Source organism: Lathyrus oleraceus, chromosome 7 (assembly GCF_024323335.1).
Source record: "Lathyrus oleraceus cultivar Zhongwan6 chromosome 7, CAAS_Psat_ZW6_1.0, whole genome shotgun sequence".
NCBI classification, from domain to species: Eukaryota; Viridiplantae; Streptophyta; class Magnoliopsida; order Fabales; family Fabaceae; genus Lathyrus; species Lathyrus oleraceus.
In genome coordinates, this window is record NC_066585.1 from 55,833,694 (window position 1) to 55,855,743 (window position 22,050).

Genomic DNA, 22,050 nt, shown 5'->3' on the forward strand with positions numbered 1-22,050 from the left:
CTCTCTAAATCTCAGCCCTCAAAACTCTCCACCTCATACAACTGAACCTGAACCTGAACTTGCCATACCTACCCTTGAGGAGGCCATTATACAGGTTGCAGAAACTTCAGTCTAGAAGGTCAAGTCTCTGGCTAAAAATTCTGAAGTCAGTGATGATCCTAAATCTGTTAGGACACACTGGAACAGAGTTATTAGTTGGATGACCTCTGAGTCTTATAGGCTGAAGAGTATCTCTGAACAAGTCAGAAATGGCTACATCAGAGATGCTGAGGAAAGGCTTCAGGAGAGATTGGCCAGAGAAGCTGAGGCCAGAAGGCTTGAGGAAGAAAGGTTGGCCAGAGAAGCAGAAGAAGCAAGAAGATTGGAAGAGGAAAGAATTGCTAAGGAAGCAGAACTTCTAAGGATTAAGGAAGCTGAAGCCAAGGCTCAGGCAGATGCAGAAGCCCAAGCTGCTGCTGAAGCTGAAGCTCAGCAGGCTCTGATTCAGGGGGAGTCTTCCTCTGCGATCCCTCTGATTCTTAACACTCTGAAAGAGATAAAGCAAGATCAGCAAGAGATCAAGCAAGATCAGAATGAGCTCCGGGCCAGGATGGACAAACAAGATGCTTTGAATGAAAACATCCAGAACATGTTTGCTATGTTGCTTCAGAGACTTCCTCCTCCTCCGAACCCTTAGGCACATTAGGAATTTTTTTTTGTTTGCTTGCCTAGTATTTTTGCTTCTGTCTTCTTTTTAGCTTTGATATTCTTCTTTGAATCTGATGTTTTTGACTGCTGTTTGCCTCTGTGCTTTTCTATTAATGAAGTGTTTTTCTCTTTATTATTCTTTTTATTCTTTTTATGTCTTTTTGATTATGCCAAAAAGGGGGAGAAATTATTAAATAGCTCTGATGAAAATTATGTCTAAAACCTTTAAGCACTCTGCAACAATTGTTTAAATAATTTTATCTAACATAAAATTTAAGCATTTACAGAAAGTTTTCAGAAACCTAATTACTTGGAAAGCTCTGGTAAGAACTTCTGAACTCCCTAGCGCTAACTCAGGGGGAGCTTTTGTCTATCTGATCTAATATTTTTCATGTTTCATCTGATAATTTTATTTGTTTTGTCATCATCAAAAAGGGGGAGATTGTAAGAACAAAAATTGTTCTACAATAGATTCCATGATTTTGATGATAACAAAGGATGAAACCAAAAATGGCACCCTAACGAAAAGTTTCTAAGTGTGCAGGGTTCTAAAGAAAGAAGAAATAAGTCTGATGATGTCATCAGATGCACAACAAGATCAGATACAAATTCTCAAGTATCAGAAGCATCTAAAGTGGAATCTCGTTCAAGAAGCTCTGACTCTGGACAAAACTACAAAGTATCAGAAGCATCTGAACATGAAGTAAAGTCTAGAAGCTCTGATTCTGAACAAATGCCTTCTGTAAACTCTGGAAGTTATCAGCGCCATCTGAACTCTCAAGAGATAACATCAGAAGCAAGATTCTCCAGATACACGAAGACTCTAATCAGATTTGTTAATCATGATGAAGTAACGTTTAAGCCAAGTTAAAGTTCTGCAAATGGATTTCCTCAATTAGAAAGAGACGTTAATCTCCACTTCCAAGAGAGAAGATACTACTTGTGGTAAGTAGTCACTTCTAAAGAGAAAAAGTCTACTGCAGAAGCTATTAATGGAATGGCGTAACTACATCTCAATATCCAACAGATTCAACGCTACTTCAACTCTACTTCAACTCCTATAAATAGAGAAGAAATCAACTTTCAGTAAGTAAGAAATCACTAGCCAAAACTATACTGAAATTATATCACGCTCAAGAAAAACATCTTTGTTCTTCAAAGCATTTCACTAAGCTTTTGCTTATCAAGTGAAAAATCTGTTCTTAAGTTTGTAATATTTGCTTTCTTAGAAGCACTCTAGATTACATATCTTGTATCATTTATTTATTTGATTTCCTCAAGTGACTCTTTGTAGTCTGTAGACTTGAGAGGACTAAGATATTTTCTTCTCTCTTAGGGGTTGTTTGTAATCTTTCAAGATTAGTGGATTAAGTCCTTGTTGAAGGCGAAATCACCTTGGCCGGGTGGACTGGAGTAGCTTTGTGTTATAAGCGAACCAGTATAAAATCATTGTGTGATTTTCTTTTTGGAAAAGCGCTTATTTTTCAAACAATTCAAACCCCCCCCCCCCCCTTTCTTGTTTTTCTCACCTTCATGGCCTTATGCCATTGCATTTTAAAACTTCTTTTCTTAAATCAAACTTGTAAATAAACTTAACTATACTTGACTTAAACTTTCAAAAAGCCAAAAATAACTAACTCATTCAAACCAATTTTTTTAGGCGTTTGTGCCTTTCAAACTTAATTTTTGTTAAAAACAATGCATCCACTTTGAAATTTGTATCACGAACTACGAGGTTTTGATCCCTCATTTTATGTTGGTATGTAGGCACAAGTTCGAAGGTCTTGTCAAACACAAAAATATAATAAATGAATTCTTTTCTCATCCCCCCATTATGTTTGTTTATAAACATCATTTTGTACAAAATACATATGCATACAAAAAGGGCTCCCTAGGAGTACCTAGGACACTTTGGGTGCTAACACCTTTCCTTTGTGTAACCAACCCCCTTACCTGTAATCTCTGACATTTTATTAGTTTTGATTTGAAAACTTCTTACTTTTGGGTTTTGTTCGTACTTTTTCCCTTTTCCCTTGGAAATAATTAAAGCAAGGTGGTGACTCTTGTTATTTGATGTCTAGCTTATCCATAACTTGATGATCATGAATTTACTGCTACACTCACCAACCGATTGAAGATTATCAGTCAGTACAGTATGATTTTCCTGATGAAGAGATTTTGTACCTGAAAATGAAAGATTGTGATGAACCATTGCTTGAAGAAGGGCCAGAACCTTGTTCTCGTTGGGGCATGGTTAATGATGGAGTTGTTAATGAGTGTGGTAATGGCATTGAGGCAGTGATTATTACTCCTCAAGGCACTCATTTCCCGTTTACAGCAAGATTAACTTTCAAGTGTACGAACAATATGGTTGAGTATGAAGCTTGCATTATAGGAATTAAAGAGGCCATTAATCTTAGAATCAAGTATTTGGACGTCTATGGAGATTCAGCTTTGGTGGTGAATCAAATCAAAGGTGAATGGGAGACGAATCAACCCGGTTTGATACCGTATAGAGATTATGTGTGGAGGACTTCAACTTTCTTTACAAAGGTGGAATTTCACCATGTCCCTCGAGATGAAAACCGGATGGTAGATGCTCTTGCAATGTTGGCTTCCATGATTATGGTGAAATTCTGGAATGAAGTTCCTAATCTAACAGTGATATGTCTTGATAGGCCAGCTCATATGTTTGTTGTTGAAGAGGTCAAAGATGAAAAGCCGTGGTATTTTGATATCATGTGTTTTCTCCAAAGTCAGATTTACCCGCCCGGGGCATCTTTGAAAGATAAGAAGACTTTGAGGAGAATAGCTAGCAACTTCTACCTAAATGGTGATGCGCTTTACAAAAGAAATTTTGATATGGTCTTGTCAGATGCGTGGATAAACACGAAGCAGATGGATGTACGATACCCGTGCAAAGAAAATGGGATCTTGTCAACTTACAGACTACCATTCTATTTAAATAAAGTTGAGCTTTTTATCCAATTGTTTCTACTCTTATTTATCTTTCAGCCAAATGGAATTAAATTTTTATGATGATAATTTTGAAACTTTTGAATCAATAAAAATTAAAATCAGTTTTCTTAAAATAATAAAAGCAATTACTTCTAAAAAGCAATCGATTTCAGTAAGGAATATCAACAGCGGCCTGAGGACAAGTGAGTCCCAAAGTGTGAAGCATTGTTGGTCTTCCCCGAGCAGTTGGTTGAGTCACTTTTTCATCCCCAACAGAAATTCAGTTTCTCCAACCGAGTTTTATGATCACCTCCCCAGCTGAGTTGTAGGCGCGTGTACTCAATGGTTTGTGTAGATTCAGTACAGGTTCTTTTGTTTCCCTCAAGTTGCCAGCAAAGTTCACTCCTGAACCTCGCCCGCACTGTACCTTGAGCAATATTTTTTGTTCCTTTGCAAGGTTGTCTCCCATTTTGGTATGGTGTTAACCTAAAATTCTACGCAGGATTGATGATATAGATCCTCAGCAGATCTTTTCTCTTTCCCCATTCAGGGTCGAGTGGTTTGTGGTGGATGGTTTATGTTCATACCATAACCCTTTCTCTCTAGTTGATGCCTCCATCCTGTCGAGATCAGCCGGGTGTTGTAGCGTTGATTTAGATCAGTGACATTTGTATCCTTTGTGATTATTTTATCAGCATAATCATCATATATACATATACATATACATTCATACATCAGATATTTCATTATACATTATTATTTCACTTTTTGATTCATTGTTTTTTACCGATCCTCTGCTATGGTGATATCTTTTCCCCACGCAGATTTGGTGTGTCTGTCCTCCCTCAATTATAGAGTGTCAGCCCCTTAAGTAGAAAGAATTTAACCTTTCTCATTCCCCGCTCAGGTATTTCTTCATGGACGATTATTATTTCAGCTTCCTCCCCAATTGGTTATCTGGATGGAACCACTCCCCCTGAGTTATATCCTCACTGGGTCGAGTCTTTGTTTGACCGTTCATTTCTAGCTCTTACCTAGATAAATGCTTTGCCCCCCCCCCCCTGAGAGTCTATTACCTAGTAACTGGTAATGTTCTTCTCAATTTGCGAGTACCTTACTCTTACCCAATACCCAGTAATAGTAATTTATTCCCTCTTATTTTCCCCCGTGGGTTCGTTTTACGTTTCCCTATAGAGTATATCCTTGATATGTTCATCCTAACCGGTGACGGATATTCTTCTCTTTTGGTTTTCTACCCGGTAAAAAGGTAGTTGTAATCCGTATTTCATTCCCTAGAATGTTAATCCTTGATATGTTCATCCAAATCGATGACGGTTTTTCTCCTCTTTGCAATCTACTATCCTGTAACTAGTAGTTGTAAATCCTGATTTCCCCTATTGATTCTATCCTTGATATGTTCATCCTAACCGGTGATGGATATTCTCTTTTCGATATTCTATCCAATAATTGATAGATATAATTCCTACTTTTCTCCCTGGCAGTGTCTCCTTAATATGTTCATCGTAGCCGATGACGGATATCCTTCCTTTGAGTCTATCCTTCATATGTTCACTTTAACCAGTGACAGATATTCTCTCTCTTTGGTCTTCTCCCCAATAACCGGTAATTGTAAATCCTATTGGACTTTTCCCCAGCAGGTTATTCTTTCCTAGTAACCGGTAACGAATACACCTCCTGTGTCCCTCAGCGAGTCATCCTTGATATGTTTACCCTAATTGGTAGCGGATGCCTCTCTGTCATATTATGTTATCTCCTTACCCAGTAACCGGTAATAGATAATGTAATTCTGGTACTCCTATGTTGAAGTTCATTCTTCCCCAGTTGAGTTTGAGTGCGTATTTCCTTAGTGAAGTCGCCAATCCCATGTTTGGTTGGAGTATTTCAATTTTTTTCTGATTTGCCCGCTTCCCCTGCAGACTTTCCCTTTATTCCCAACTGAGTCTTTCCATTGATTTATTTTAGTGGAATTACCCTCGTGTCCCCAACAGTTTTTAAGTCGTAGCCTGGGCTACACACAACTTTTTATCCCCCAGAGTCTTTGTCTCCCCAGTGAGTTTCCCTTATGGAATGCATTATGCTCCTGTGGATTTTCAGTCTTTCCGGATTCTTTTCCTTTGTGGCTATATTTTTCCCCACAGAGATTATTTTAACATTCATATCATATGCATCATGAGGTCTCTTAGGGACCAAAATTTGTTTCTATATGTTGTTATTTAAGTCCATTCTACTGAGTCGATACTAAGATTTTAACCTTCATCTCCTCAGTTAGAATTCCCTTAAATAGGGGCAGCTATAAGACCCCAATTTTGACCCTAAGATCCCTCATGATATCTCATCATATGCATTAGCACTGGAATCACACCTTGGCATCCTCCTTACCCCTATTTCATTGGGTTTGCATTGGGAGAGATCACCAAGCACATATGATTGTATCATACTTTGTTTTTCATTATTTACTAACCAAAATACAAAAAATATGTCAATGTATAGTTTGTTGCTTTTGTAGGTAGTGTGTATGCTCACATATGCTCCATCAATCTCATATATAGGGTTTGAGACCCTCAATACAAGGATCTCAATCAAAAATTGGTTTGAATTGGTTCTATGCATAATATATGGATCCCCATGATCTTCACATGTTATTTTGATCAAGAAATCATCAAGAGTTTGGAGTTTGTTTGCCTTGGAAACCCTAATTCATCTGGGTATCTTGTGTGACTTCTTTAACAAGTTTCTTTAACAATTTATCAAATACTTCAAGAGATACTTCATATTTCATCATCTTAAACATATATGATCCTCCATGAGTCCTAAAAGCCAATAGAATATCAAGCTAGCAAATTGGTTCGTGGTGGTTGATTAGAGAAAGTCATTTGGTCAAAACTGGGGTTCCCTAGACCCTATCTCCTACACTTTTTGTCATATGAAAATGATTCCAATAGAAAATTTACTCAAAATGACATTCCAAACAACTTTAATGTTGAAGTCAAGAGCTATTTTTTCTTGGAAAGGCATTTTTTATGGTGAAAGATTATAGATCATTTTGTCTAAACCCTAGTTTGGAGGTCAACTTCCCAAGATCATAACTTGTTCAATTTTTATGAGCTGAAAGCCATTCAAATTCCATGATAAAATTCAAGATGTCTAATTCAACTTTTATGTTTGTAGGAAGTTAAAATTGAACTTGGAAATGCATATGCCAAGAGGAAACATTATAGGTCATTTTGGACCAATACCATTGAACAAGTGATTCTCCTCAACTTCTAAAATGCATAACTCCTTCATGCCAAATCCAAATCAGGTAAAATTTGGGACCAAATTTAATAGGTTTGAAAGAGATACAACTTTGATGAAGGAATGTTTCTCATTTGAAGTCCATAGAAAAAGTTGTTCAAGGTGGAAGAAGTGAACATTTGACTTGGGACTTTAGAAAATTTTCAAATATGTTTGATTTCCCAAACTTCCACCTCAAAATTCATCATGATCCAAGCTTCAAATGAAAAATTGTTCAACATGAAAGTTGTTCCCCTTGATCTCACCTTTCTTAAAATTCTAAGATCATATCATTTAGCCAAAGTATGAAGGACTTGCGCATGGGTGCAACATGAAGAACCATTTGGATGATTTCCACTTCCACTTTTCATACACGATTGCATGGCTTACCAACATGAATTTAGCATGACTCCCACTCATTTTTTGATCAGATTACATCACTTGATGGGCCTAGCACACGCCCATGCAAGCATGCAAGGGAATTTCTCAAAATTTTCCAAATTTGGAAGTGTGTGGAAATGAATCTCATGGCCTATAAATAAGACCATCATTGCTCAGAATTAAGGACCTCAGGCCCAATCTTTGAACCTGCAATCCCAAACCCTCTCCATTGAAGGATAATCTAGAAGGTTTTCTTTGAAAATCGAGTTTCAAATCTCCATTTGTTTTGAGATTGAAACTCCAAGAGTCCAGACCTTTTATTGATCTTAGTTACTTCCAACAAGCATCTGAAGCAAGGCCAAGCACAATTGGAATCAAGATCGTGCCAATCTGAAGCTCAATTGAACGTGAATTTTCAGAATTTTCTTCTCTTCGATTCTCCCTCAATTCTTCACCATTCTTTGTGATTTTTGGTTGTCTGAAGTCCTATCAATATAGGTAAGAAGATTGAGTTGCTTTGAGGTCAAATCGAAGCAACTCAGTTCATGATCCTCAAAATTCAAATCCCTGTATCTTTTCATATACTTGGAATTTGAGAAAATTGAGGCCAGATTCGTGCTCCTAAGTATTTTTCCTTCGAATTAGTGTATTCACTTTTCATTTTTCATAAGGTTTTGGTTGGACCAGTCTGGTGGTCCTCACCGGAGAAGATGACCAGAGCTATGGCTTTGGTGGTACGCTGGATCAATCCAGGCCATATGATCCGTTTGAAATGTTTTAATCTCACGCGTCCAATCAGATTACCAAGCGTGTGGCACAGTTGACTAAGGTGTTTATGGAACGCGCGCGCTTGGCCATCAGATATGCCACCTCAATTAATGAGGGATATCTGATGGCCCTTGTTTTTTTTGATTTTTTGATATTTATGTTTAATCCATTTATTTTGATTAATTCATATTAATTTCATTTTTAATTCAAAAAATATGGGACTTTCACCAAAAATCTTATAATATTTTCCTCTTTCATTTTCTGAATTAAAATATTTTTTTGATTAATTTTGATATTTTTCATGAATTAATTGTTTTTGTGCATATTTTTATTTGTCTAAAAATACTTCTGACTTATCAAAATATATGAAATTTTTTGCCTAAGGTCCTTTGATGTTTTTTGACCTAAGATAAATCTCTTGGCCATTTATTTGGTGTTTTGAAGTAGTTTTAGGTTTTGACCAAACCAAATTTAATTTAAATGCATTTTTAATTTAATTTTTAATTGATTAATTGTGTAGAAATTATGTTGAGCCATTTTTATTTACTTGTGAAGTTTGACTATGTGTTTGGGCCTTGGTCAAGGTTGATTTGACTTCTGTTGAATTAAAATCATTGGATTTAGGGGATTGATGAAATATACATTTCATCTCCCAAAATGAATGAATGATTTTAATTTGATAAAATTCCTCCCATGACCAATTTGTGTTTCTCTCATTTCCCCTTCCTCTTCATCTTCAATCTCATTCTCTCCCATCCTCTCTATTGACCAATGAAATCTCAATATCCTAAGGCTAATTGGTTCATCAATAACTTTGTGTTAGATGAACCAATACAAGTATGGATGAGATAGGTCCATCCTTTCATCTTTTTTCTTTTTGTGTGTGGTATGTTTTAGGAGTATGGTTCATTATACCATATCTCTAACATGCATTAACCCCAAAATTTCTATTGCCCGGTCTCAGATAGTTGTGACTTCTACATAAGTCCAATTACGATTGCTTAACATGGAGCTAAATTTTGACCCAAAGGCATAACATTCTAGTAAGTGAGATTGCAAGTCTCCCCCCTTTCATGGTATTGTGTGAAAACTTGGTCTTTTTTCCTTCCTTTGGAATATGTTTTGGTTCAAGGATCCATGCTTGTGAATAGAGTGTTGAGTGTTCTCCAAAGAACAACTTAATCAATTGAAAAGAAAACTCCACTAACTCATAATCAACTAACGTTTGACTAACTTATATTATTCTTGATTATATTTTCAAGTCAATTACTTTATGCAATTTAAATTCAAGTCATTTACCATTTCATTTATCATTTACACATCATTTAACTTGTTTATGTTTATGTCAACTTCACTTTACTTATTTGAGCCATATATTGTGATTGTATATATTTGTTTGTGTATTTTGTTTGTGTTTGTGGTCTTAGGACCTTAAAATACTTAATAAACAATAAAAACCCTAAAAAAAATGTTTGTGTCGACTGTTGGCTTGATTTGAGCTTTTGGACTTAGAATTAGGCAACATTCCCTATGCAAAAGGACTTGGCCAATGCCAACATTTCTGAGACCAAGTTATTATGATTTGAGCTTTCATCTAACGCAAGTATAGGGATCTACATGAATTCATCTGCTACATGGCCTTGATATAACTGTTACTTTGAACATGTGTCTAAGGCCTTATTCTGAGCTAATCAAGGAGTATGTCATCTGATACATAAGAAGACAAAAAAGATTGTCAGCTGTGAAGTTGCTTGCTTGAATGTGACTATCTTTATTTGATGCGTTGCTCTTCATATTGCTAATTTCTTGTTGATATTGCTTGATTTAAAGTCCAATGGAAAAGTGGGTTTTCTATATGACATTCTTGTCTATTGGATTGCATCCCATTGGTCAGATCTTTTCAACTCTTAACTTTTAATTTTATGCTTAGGATTAGTCTCTTCATCTTCTCCCACTTCTTAAATTTCAAATCTCTCCCCATTTTCAAAAATCTTCTTTGCTTGTGATTTCTAAACTTAGACTTTATTGCAAAATAGAAACTTCGGCTTTATGTCATTGCCTTTTTTTAACTCTTTTCTTAAATTAAACTTGTAAATGAACTTAACCATATTGACTTAAAATTTCAAAAGACAAAAAGAACTAACACTCATTCAATCTCTTTTAGGCCTTTTGTGCCTCTTTTAAACTTAACTTTTGAGTAAAATCAATCCACTCATTTTGAAATTGATACCACGAACTACGAGGTTTTGATCCCTCATTTTTATGTTGGTATATAGGCACAAGTCCGAAGGTCTTGTCAAACACAGAAATATAATTAATGAATTCTTTTCTCATCCCCACACTCTATTTGTTGCAAACATATTTTACACCAAAACACATATACGCATAAAAAAGGGCTCCCTAGGAGTACCTAGGACACTTTAGGTGCTAACACCTTCCCTCTATGTAACCAACCCCTTTACCTGTAATCTCTGGCATTTTATTAGTTTTGATTTGAAAACTTCTTATCTTTGGGTTTTGTTCGGACTTTTCCCTTTTCCTTTGGAAACAATAAAAGTGCAGTGGTGACTCTGGTTTTATTGATGTTAAGTTTATCCATAGCTTAATGGTCATGAATTTACCGCTACAAGGAGAATAGTGGATGTTCACTTGCATTTATGCTAATCCAAATGGAAATAAGTAGGTTATGGGATAGCTTGAAGAATCTAGCTAGTAATATCATGAGTCTTTGGATGTTGGCTGGAGATTTCAATGAGATTTCTTATGCTTGCGAAAAAAAAGGCGGGGTGCGGGTTTCTTAGAGAAAGTGCATGGCCTTCCTTAATAATATTGAAGAGTGTATGTTACATGATCTTGAGGCTAGTGGTCCTAAGTTTACCTGTAAAAGACTAGTTTTTCGAGGAGGCCAACGTATATATGAGAGATTGGATAGAGCCTTGGGCAATGAGGATTGGAGATTGATGTTTCCAGAAGCTCATATCAAGGTTCTCACTAGGGTTGCGTTTTCGGATCATCTCCCTATCATGATATCATTTCTTGTAACATTTACTCCAAAGTTGCTAAGCATTTCAGGTTTGAGAGTGGTTGGTTGCTTGATAGTAACTACATGGAGATGCTCGTGGGTGTGTAGATGGATAATGATGGGTTAGGTCTGAACCTCAAAAAGATATAAGATGACTCAAAAGCTTGGAAATGATGTACTCTAAACCAAGTCCATGTGAGGAAAAAAGAGATTATGGAGAGACTATATGGAGTTCAGGAGTGTATGTAGAGGAAATATAACATGGGGACATGAAATCGCTTGAGCTTAGGTTTCACGAAGAGTTAAACATTATTCTGAAGAAAGAAGAGCTCACGTGGTTTCAACGATCGAGGGCTAAATGGCTTACTGATAGGGATATGAACACTAAGTATTATCATTTAAAGACTATTACAAGAAGAATGAAGAATGTGATTGTCATGTTAAAAGATGAACAAGGTAATTGTATTGAAGATGGGAAACAGCTGAAGGAGATGGTTAACAATTATTACAAACAATTGTTTCAAATTAGTGATAAGTGGCAAAACTGGATATGCAAGTTACGAATGTTGATATCAAAAGGGCTCTCTTTGACATGAAGTTGTTGAAATCCTCTGGGCCAAATGGTTTTCATGCAGGCTTTTACCAAAAGTCGTGGGATATAGTTGGGGAAAATATTTGTGAGTTTGTGCAGAGAATTTGGAAGAAGCCAGATGGAATTGCTGAAGTGAATCAAACTAACATTTGTCTTATTCCTAAAAGTGATCACCCCATAATTGTTATGAAATTTCGTCCCATATTATTATTTAACATTATATATATAAGGTTGTTAGTAAGGTTATTATGGGAAGGTTGAAGAATCACATGAACAAATTGATATCTCCTTTTCAAACAGGTTTTGTGTCGGGAAGAGCGGTCCATGAAAACATTATTATAGCCAAAGAAGTCATGTATAGTATGGAGAGATTGAAAGGAAAAAAAGGTCACTTCATGATTAAAGTCGATCTATCTAAGGCTTATGAAAAATTAAGTTGGGAGCTTATTTGGCGTACTCTTTAAGAAATCAAAATCCCTGCAAGTATGATTAATTTAATCATGCATGCAGTTTAAAGTGTGGAAACTAATGTCAACTGGAATGGAACTAGAAGTAGTTTTTTCCGGCCTCAACGTGATTTTTGCCAAGGAGGCCATATCTCTCCATATCTTTTCATCCTTTGTATGGATAAGCTAACTCGCCTTATTGAGCATGATGTGAGAAAGAATAATTGGAAGACCCTAAAGTTAGAAAGGCAAGGTACCTAAATCTCGCATCTCATTTTTGTAGATGATCTTCTGCTGTTTGGAGAAGCTACTGGAAAACAAATTGAGTGTGTCATGAGGACTCATAATATGTTTTGTAGTATGTCAAGACAAGAAGTGAATCATGAAAAAACTAGCCTCATATTTTCCAAGAATGTGGGTAGTAGTATGCAAAACAAGCTTCTGAATCTCTTTGATTCCTGATAACAAGCAATCTAGGGAGTTACCTTAGAGTCCCCCTATAGCGGTAAATTCATGACCATTAAGCTACGGATAAACTTAACGTCAATAAAACCAGAGTCGCCACCGCGCTTTTATTGTTTCCAAAGGAAAAGGGAAAAGTACGAACAAAACTCAAAGATAAGAAGTTTTCAAATCAAAAATAATAAAATGTCAGAGATTACAGGTAAGAGGGTTGGTTACATAGAGGGAAGATGTTAGCACCCAAAGTGTTCTAGGTACTCCTAAGGAGCCTTTTTTTATGTGTGTATGTGTTTTTGGTATAAAACGATGTTTGCAATAAATAAAGTGTGGGGATGAGAAAATAATTTTTTAATTATATTTTTGTGTTTGACAAGACCTTCGGACTTGTGCCTACGTACCAACATAAAAATGAGGGATCAAAACCTCGTAGTTCATGGTATCAATTTCAAAATGAGTGGATTGCTTTTAATAAAAGTTTAAATTTAAAAGAGGCACAAAGGGGCCTAAAAGAGTTTGAATGAGTGTTAGTTCTTTTCGTCTTTTGAAATTTTTAGTCAATATGGTTAGATTTACAAGTTTGATTTAAGAAAAGAGTTTAAAATGCAATGGCATAAGGCCAGAGTTTCTAATTTGCAATAAAGTTTAAGTTTAGAAATCACAAGCAAAGAAGGTTTTTGAAAATGGGGAGATATTTTAAAATTTAAGAGAATGGGAGGACATGAAGAGACTAATCCTAAGCAAAAATTAAAAGTTAAGAGATGAAAAGATCTGGCCATTGGGATGCAATCCAATAGACAAGAATTTTATATAGAAACCCATTTTTCCTTTGGACTTTAAGTCAAGCAATATCAATAAGCAAATAGCAATATAAAGAGAAAGGCATCAAATAAACATAGCCACATCCAAGCAAGCAACTTCCTAGTCTTCTTATTAATCTTCCCATGTATTAGATGACATATTCTTTGATTGGCTCAGAATAAGGCATTAGACATAGGTTTAAAGCAACATTTGCATCAAGACCATGTAGCAGATGAATTCATGTGGATCCCAATACTTGCATCAGATGAAAGCTCAAATCACAATAATTTGGTCTCAGAAATGTTTGCATTGGCCAAGTCCTTTTGCATAGGAAATGTTGCCTAATTCTAAGTCCAAAGCTCAGATCAAATCCAACAGTCCACATAAACATTTTTTATGATTTGTTGTTGTTTATTAAGTATCTTAAGGTCCTAAGACCAAAAACACAAACAAAATATACAAGCAAATATATACAATTATAATATATGGCTCAAGTGAGTAAAGTGAAAATGGCATAAACATAAACAAGTTAAATGATATGTAAATGGAAAATGAAATGGTAAATGGCTTGAATTTAAATGACATAAAGTAAATGACTTGAAATTAAAAGCAATAATAATAGAACTTAGTCAAATGATAGTTGATTAGATGTTAGTGGTGTTTTACTTTTTAATTGATTAAGTCATTCTTTGGAGAACACTCAACCCTCTATTCACAAGCATGGATCCTTAAACCAAGACATCTTCCAAAGGAAGGAAAAAAGGCAAAGTTTCTATACAATATTGTCGCAACTATAAAATGCGAAAAGAACAACCGGCGAAAGAAAAGAAACAGAAGAGTCACCACCGTTTGTTATTTATCCCAAAGGAGGGAAAGGAAACGATCGAAAAAAACCTGAAGAGAAGGAAAATACAAGCTCTCGTAACCAAATCTTGGGTTCGGGAGTCGATTATGCGAAAGGAAGGTATTAGCACCCCTATGCATTTGTAGTACTCTACAGGATCCACTCTTGTTGTTCTAGTCTAAAGGGTGTATGTATATCTAAGTACTATCTGCTAAAAGAAGGTCAAAAGAAAATGAAAATGACTCGCAAGGATGTCGCGAAAGAGAAATGTGCTCGCTAAGACATCGCGTCTTATACCTACGTATATCATCTGGAATGAGAATCAGAGCAAAACGTAGTTCAGCTAACTACGAGAACAAAGGTCTCGATTGCAACTGGGGCAAGAGAAAGGGAAGGTCTCGATCGCAACGAGGGCGAGAGCAAAGATCGCAGCGAGGGAGAAAACAAGCAAGGATTAGTTGTTAGTTGTCAATAAAACTCGATGAGACATCGCATCTCATGCCTACGTATCTCATCTGAACATGAGAATCAGAGTTGCCGTAGTTCGGCTACCTAGGGGTTAAGGGTCGCCATCTGAACCTGGACTTACAAAAGAGGACACCAGCTGTGTCAAAGGAGAGTGGGCAATGTGTTCAACGTCCTAGCAGTAGGTGTCGTAGCTCGCTGAATCAAGTCTTAGGAACTTACCTCTTTGCAATAGAACGGACTGTCATGCCACAAGATCGGAGACACACGGAAGGTCTAAAAAGTGGGGAAGCTCTTCCCTAGAGTTGTCATGCAATGTGGACCTATGTGTTAGGATTTACAAAGGGGAACATCTACCTAATGTTAGAATGCAAAGAGTAAGGGAATTCTACCTATGTTATCATACAAAGGGTTCTACCTAATGGGTGCTACCTAAACGGAACAAGAGTCGACGGATGGAGCAAGGAGAGGAGCCACGGATAAGGGTAGATGGCGATGCCAGAAGCAATCGACTTACAGGTAAATGGCGATGCATGAAGCAATCGACTTACAAGAGAAATGGCGATGCATGAAGCAATCGACTTACAAAAAGGTGGATGAATGCGTGCTGTTTCTGTTAAGTTTTGAAAATGATTACTCGACGTTGGATCGAGCTTTTGATCTTGTTTTGAAATGATTATCGGATGTTCGTTTTAATTCTTGTATTAAAGAATGAAAGAATAAACATTATACACTTCATGGGAGAGGGGTACATTTGTTATGAATGGGGATGGTTCATGGAAATTAAACAATAAGAATATATGCCTCATACATCATACAAGTAGGCAACAGTTATCAATCAAAAAGAATATATGCCTCAATTATCATACAAGTAGGCAACAGTTATTAATCAATATCAGATAAATAAACAAGTATATAATCAAATCCAAGAATCAAAGAATGATATAATGGGGCATTAAACAATGTATGGGTGTATGAACATGTTAAACAATCAAGCAATATTAAGCATGGATGAAAGAAACAAGTGTAACAGATGACAGATGAATCAGACAGATGAAATGATGCACAAAAAGGGTTCACTGAATAATTTAATCAGGAAATGAGGTAGGATCAAATAAAATCAAGATGAAAGGCCTCTAATACATGGAATATGAGATGAACAAGGGAGGATCAAAAGATCTCTTCAATTGCCCTAAGCAATCCCTAAGTCAAACATCAATCATAGAAAAGTCAACTGAAAAGTCAAGTCAACTTAAAAAATATGAAATAAATAGCAAATTAATCAAGAAAAATATGAAAAATTAAACTAAGTAAGGTGGGGTCAGGACATCATCATCCCCCAAAAAGATTTTAAAAATAATGAAAATTGGTGCATGAATTAATTAAAACAAAGTAGAAGTCAAACCAAAAGTCAATCCACAAGACTAGGTTAAAAATAAATCCAAAATAAATTGAAAATGGGAAATAAAATTCCAAGAAAAGGTCGGGTTGACCATGGGACAGTGGTCAACCTTCATCCCAAAAATCAAAAGCTAAAAATAATTTTAAGACATAAAAATAAAATCAAGAAAAAAATGTGTGTTAAAATGGACCATTTAGAATAAATAACTAAATTAAAATATAAAAATTATATAAATACGAAAATAAAAATTAAATAAAGTTAAATAAGACATTAAGATAAGTGAAAAATATTTTTGGGTAATTTTATGGACAAAGAAAATATTTTAAATAATTAAAATCAAAACAGAAAAATAGATGTGAATTAAAAAAAGAAAATAAAAATGGACATGTGTTAGTGTTAATGGGCCAGGAAAGGGAAGGTGTGAAGAGAAGTTGCGCTGGGCCCAGTCCAAAATCATTTATATCAGCACGTGACACACATCAAATGGACATTTTATTAAAAATTTCATGTAACATGGCATCAATTGGGCAAGGTCCCTTAAAACACTAAAAGACAAAAAAACAATGGATGGCCAAGATTAGAAGATGCATGATGGATCTAACGGTTCGTAATCATCTTCTTCCATAAAACTTGGAACCCTAATGCCATGCATGCAGCCACGAAAATGTGCAGTGGTTTTTTCCAATTTTCCAATCAAGAATTCAAGCGCTATAGTGCACCAAATGCCACGAAATAAAAACCAAAATTCAAGTAGGAAATGTGTAGATTGTCATGGTGATTTGTTTTAGTAAAAATAATGGCTTAATCATGGAGAAAAGTTGACCACAAGATGTCAATATGGGCACGACATAATGGAAAATCACAACACAAATCTATAACATTAAGAACACTAGCATAAGATTGCCTTGTAATGATGAGGAGCATGGTAAGCAAGCATAAAAATAGCATGGTGAATAAGCATAGATATATTAATACATGGCCATGGAAGATGAAGTGAGATGATCACCTAATGGAGGAATGGAAGAAGAGAGGTGTTGTCTTGATGCCTTACTCGAGAACTCACCAATGCCTCCTCTAGGTTTAGGATTTGCATCTTTTAAATAGGTAGGTCAAATGTTTAAATGGGCTTTGAAATCTATGATGTCCATAATCAAAATAATGCCAAGTGAGGTGTAGAAAGAGGGCATGTGAAATGTGTTATTTTGGGTCAAACTTAAGTGAATAAATATCCAATGCATGGCCAAATGATGCAAAAACGTGGGCTGGTTTGTGCTGCATGGTTTGGCAAGCAAGAAAACATTCCAATGTGGTGACTTTATGGCCATGTAACTTGATGCTCAAGTCACCAAATGATGAAATAATGCAAACAGTAGCAAGATATCATGGAGCTTAGCATCTTTCATGTTGAGCACAAGTTGAAATGATGAATGGAAGAATGTGAAAAATGGCCCTCAAGTTCAGGTCTCACCATGCAAAACTGATTGGGCCAGTTTGGCCTAAAATCTGCCTATAGAATCAAGTCATGATGCCCACTTTAGGTGAATGTATCTCCCAAACCATGGATCCAAATGAGATGATTCCAAAAGGAGGTGAAAGAGGACATGGCAAGGTATAATTGTTGAGAAGAAAGTATTTTCAAATGATGCCTTGAAGTACAAGAAAACTGGCCAAGAAGTCTTGAAAAACTTTGAAGATTTTGAGACTTAGAAATTTTTCTAAGTGTCCTAAAAATATGTCTCACTTTCACTAAGCATAACTTTCTCAATCTTGATCCAAATGGAGCAAACTTTATATATCTAGAAATATTGGAATAAGAGGAACAACTTTCATGTTGGAGAAAGTTTCTAATGGAGCTTTTATTCTGATGGAAAATGGGCTTAAAGTGATTGCAACAATCATGAAAACTTGCCCTAAATGGAAAGTCAACCATTTCCAAATTAAGTAACTTTTCAAATTCCTGATTAAATGATGAATCCATGATCCAACATTGATCAAATTTCACATGTAGGCTCCCTTAGCCATGAATTTTTAGATTCCACTTTCAAAATGTCAGGAGTTGACTTTTCTGGCCCTACAGTTGACTTTTCCTAAAGTGTCTAATCCTGATTCCAGTGATCAATTGAAGCACCTCTGGCTCAAATAAAGAGCTGATTTTTTGTATGTAGACCCTTGTGGACATATGGAGGGCCATGGAAAAGAGTTTCACCCAAGGAATCAGAAATAAATTGATTTTATACCAAACCCTAATTTAGGGCAAAATTGATTAGGAACTGATTGCACTGATTGCCAATGGATCTTTCTGAGATAATTGTGAATCTTCCTAGGCCAAGATGCCTCTCTAATCATGACATGGATGAGCCCCTCTACTTCCAACCAAACATTGCTTGTTGCAAGTATCCATGAAACCCTAATTTCCGATTAAATCCAGATGAACACTCTGATAGCTCTGAATCCTCCACTGATGAACTGAGGACTATAAATAAGATATCTTGACCCCCTTGAGACACTTGAGACTTGTATACTTGGAGAATGAAGTCCAATTCTCAATCATGCTCTGTATGGGCTCCTTCTGTTAAGGAGTGATCAATCAAAACCTGATTTCCCAGTCACTAATGCAGTATGCAATGAGTATGACCTAGTATGATGCTAATGAAGTGTGAAACAAAATCCCATGCTTCCAAGAAAAATGAAGGGTAAATTTTGGGGTATTACAGCTGCCCATATTCAATCAACTGGAGACCCGAAAGGAAGATAGCAACGACTTTCGCACTTTCGAGGTATCAAGGGATTGAATACAATAAATGCCTGAAAATTTACACTGAAATGAAAAAAGAAGTAATAATGCCTGTCAGATACTGGAAATACTGGAAATGGAAATGAATGTCGCTCATCAATCAAAATACTGGAAATGACTTCGATCTGAGCATCGGAAGATACTAGATTATCAAACATCGGTCTGAACACCGAGAAATTGGCCTGAATGTCGCTTCGGTCTGAATACCGGAAACTGGCATGAATGCCACAAGTTGCATCGACCTGAACGTCGAAAACTTCTTCCATCTGAACATCGGAAAACTGGCTTGAATGCCACTTCGGTCTGGATACCGAAAAACTGGCCTGAGTGCCACAAGTTGCGTCGACCTGAACGTTGGAAACTTCTTCGATCTGAATATCGGAAAATTGGCCTGAATGCCACTTCGGTATGGATACCGGAAACTGGCCTGAATTCCACAAGTTGCGTCGACCTGAGCGTCGGAAACTTCTTTGATTTGAACATCGAAAAACTGGCTTGAATGCCACTTCGGTCTGGATACCGGAAACTGGCCTGAATGCCACAAGTTGCATCGACCTGAACATCGGAAACTTCTTCGATCTGAACATCGGAAAACTGGCCTGAATGCCACTTCGTTCTGAATATCGGAAACTTTCATGCCTGTCAGCATCAGCAGAAATAGGGAAAATGATAATTGAGGCGACACGTGGGCCAACGACCCCTGTTGGGAATAATAATAGACAAGTCATGAACGACCTCCAATCTGAGTACTGGAAACAAACTTCTGGCTTATCACTTGGGATGTCGAGAATGTCTTATGCTTTAAATGCGTATGTTTGAATTTTTCAATGGCGTAATGCTCCATGAAAATGGAAATGCTACGTGATTTGGGAGGATGCAATGCAATATGATTCTACATGCAGGGATGCGGAATGCTAGATTAGAGAGAACGCCAAGCCGAGGCAAGGAATTCTGCTGGGGAAATGATCACAATCTTCTGGACCCTGGCAATGCTGTTGGAGATACGCAGCATAATAAAATCTGTGAGGAAATGACCGGCCACGCGGTGTTCTGGCAATAATAATAATACCGAGACTCTGACTGGGGAGAGAATGGCACTGAAAGCTTGCTGCTGAGGAAAGCGACAGTGATTCTGGCAACCATGATTTGCGAGAGAGACGACTCAACAGGGGAAGCAAAACCAATACGGTACCGAGATTCTGCTTCAAGTAAAGAGACCATAAATCTAGCGTCGAGATCATCGATATGGCATCGAACCCTGAGCAGCAGCTGCTTCTGCTGTGAAGATACAGTCTGTGTAGGTGTTTAATTGGCTGCATTATATGGTAAAACACTAGATGGTTACTAATGTCTTGACGGATGTCATGACATGTATGTCTGACTACAGTGTAGTTACTGCAGGACTAGCTAACACAGGATTTATTGAATGTCAAACTGGATGCTGTGACATTCATACCTGTCAACAGATACTAAGGAATAGAACAGCAGGTGTTCTGTTAGAACTTAGTATTTATTTCCAGTCTGGTTATCAAGGAAAGACCAGACCTGGCATAAGGCCTACTGACTGAATGTCAAATTGGATGTTATGACATTCATCATTAACAGCAGCTGCTGAAGATTAGACAGAGTGGTGTTCTGCTATACTTCAGCATGTAACTTAGTTTGTTCTTCAAAAGAATAACAGAACTAACTTAAGGCCAAATGTGTAAATGTTAAGTTGGACACTTTGACATTTATTAATGTAAGCTTTCATTGTAGTATGGTCATTTTGATCATGTACAGGTTAGCAAAATTGTACAGTCTGTTTTCTGGAAAAACAGACTCAGCATATGGACCTTGATGTCAAGCTGAATGTCGTGACATTCATGCCTGACAGCATATGCTATATTGTAGGTTGTTCAGTTTTCTGTTTCAGCTTTTTCTCAGGCTATTCTTCAGGAAGTCAACAGCTTAGAGAAAAACCAGGAAATCAACAACCAATCTACATTCAATGAACCTAACAAATAGCCTATTTGTTAGTAACCTAAATGTTGAATTTATGGGAACTGGTGTGACCTTAAATTCAGGAGAATACAGGTGCAAAAGCCCAGGGTACTGCAATATAAAAGGAAGGCGTTCCTTCATTCAGTTTCAGGGATTTTGAGGCGTGAAGATTTTGTGTGTCCATCATACTTCACTGCTGTATTTTTGTGAGTCTTGTATTAGACGTATCTTGTAAGCCAAGTCATTATCAAGTAGATGATAGCTTCGGCATAGGGTGTTCATTGAGTTGTAAGTGTTGTGTCACTCAAAGCTTTTAAGCGTGAGTGTTGTGTGTCTTGATTAAAGTTGTTAAGCACAATCAAGAGTTGTTTGAAGTGTGACTTCAACTTGTCTTTAATATTGTTTAAAGATAGTAATCACTGAGGTGATTGAGGGGGAGTGAGTAGGAACTCTGATCTTAGGTTAAGATTGAAATTGCATTGGGTAGGGATTAAGTGATAAGTTGTAAACGGGTGAGTTTAGCTTTGAATTGATACTACTAATAGTGGATTTCCTCCCTGGCTTGGTAGCCCCCAGATGTAGGTCATGTTGGACTGAACTGGGTGAACAATTACTTGTGTTATTTACTGCACTTACTGTTAAGTTCTGCATAATCCCTGTCTGTGCAGAATTGGATGTCATAACAACCAGTGTGACATCCAAAGTCTGATAACTAGAATTTCAATTGGTATCAGAGCAGGCACCCTGCCTGTGAATTTCTGGGTGAGATCTAGGGAAGTTACTTTCTAGTACCATGGACAAGGATTTAGGACACTCAAACAGACCACCCATGTTGGATGGATCTAATTATGATGACTGGAAGCCTCGTATGATAGCCTTCTTAAGGTCTCTAGACAGCAAAGTCTGGAGAGCTGTCAACAAAGGATGGGAACATCCAGTGAGGACAGGTGAAGATGGAGTCAGTGTGCAGATTCCTGAAGAAGAGTGGGACAAGGAGCAAGAGGCATTAGCTCTTGGAAATTCCAAGGCCTTGAATGCATTGTTCAATGGAATCAGCAAGAATATCTTCAGGCTGGTACACCACTATGAACTAGCTAAGGAAGTTTGGGATACCCTCAAGGTAACTCATGAAGGTACTTCCAAGGTGAAGATGT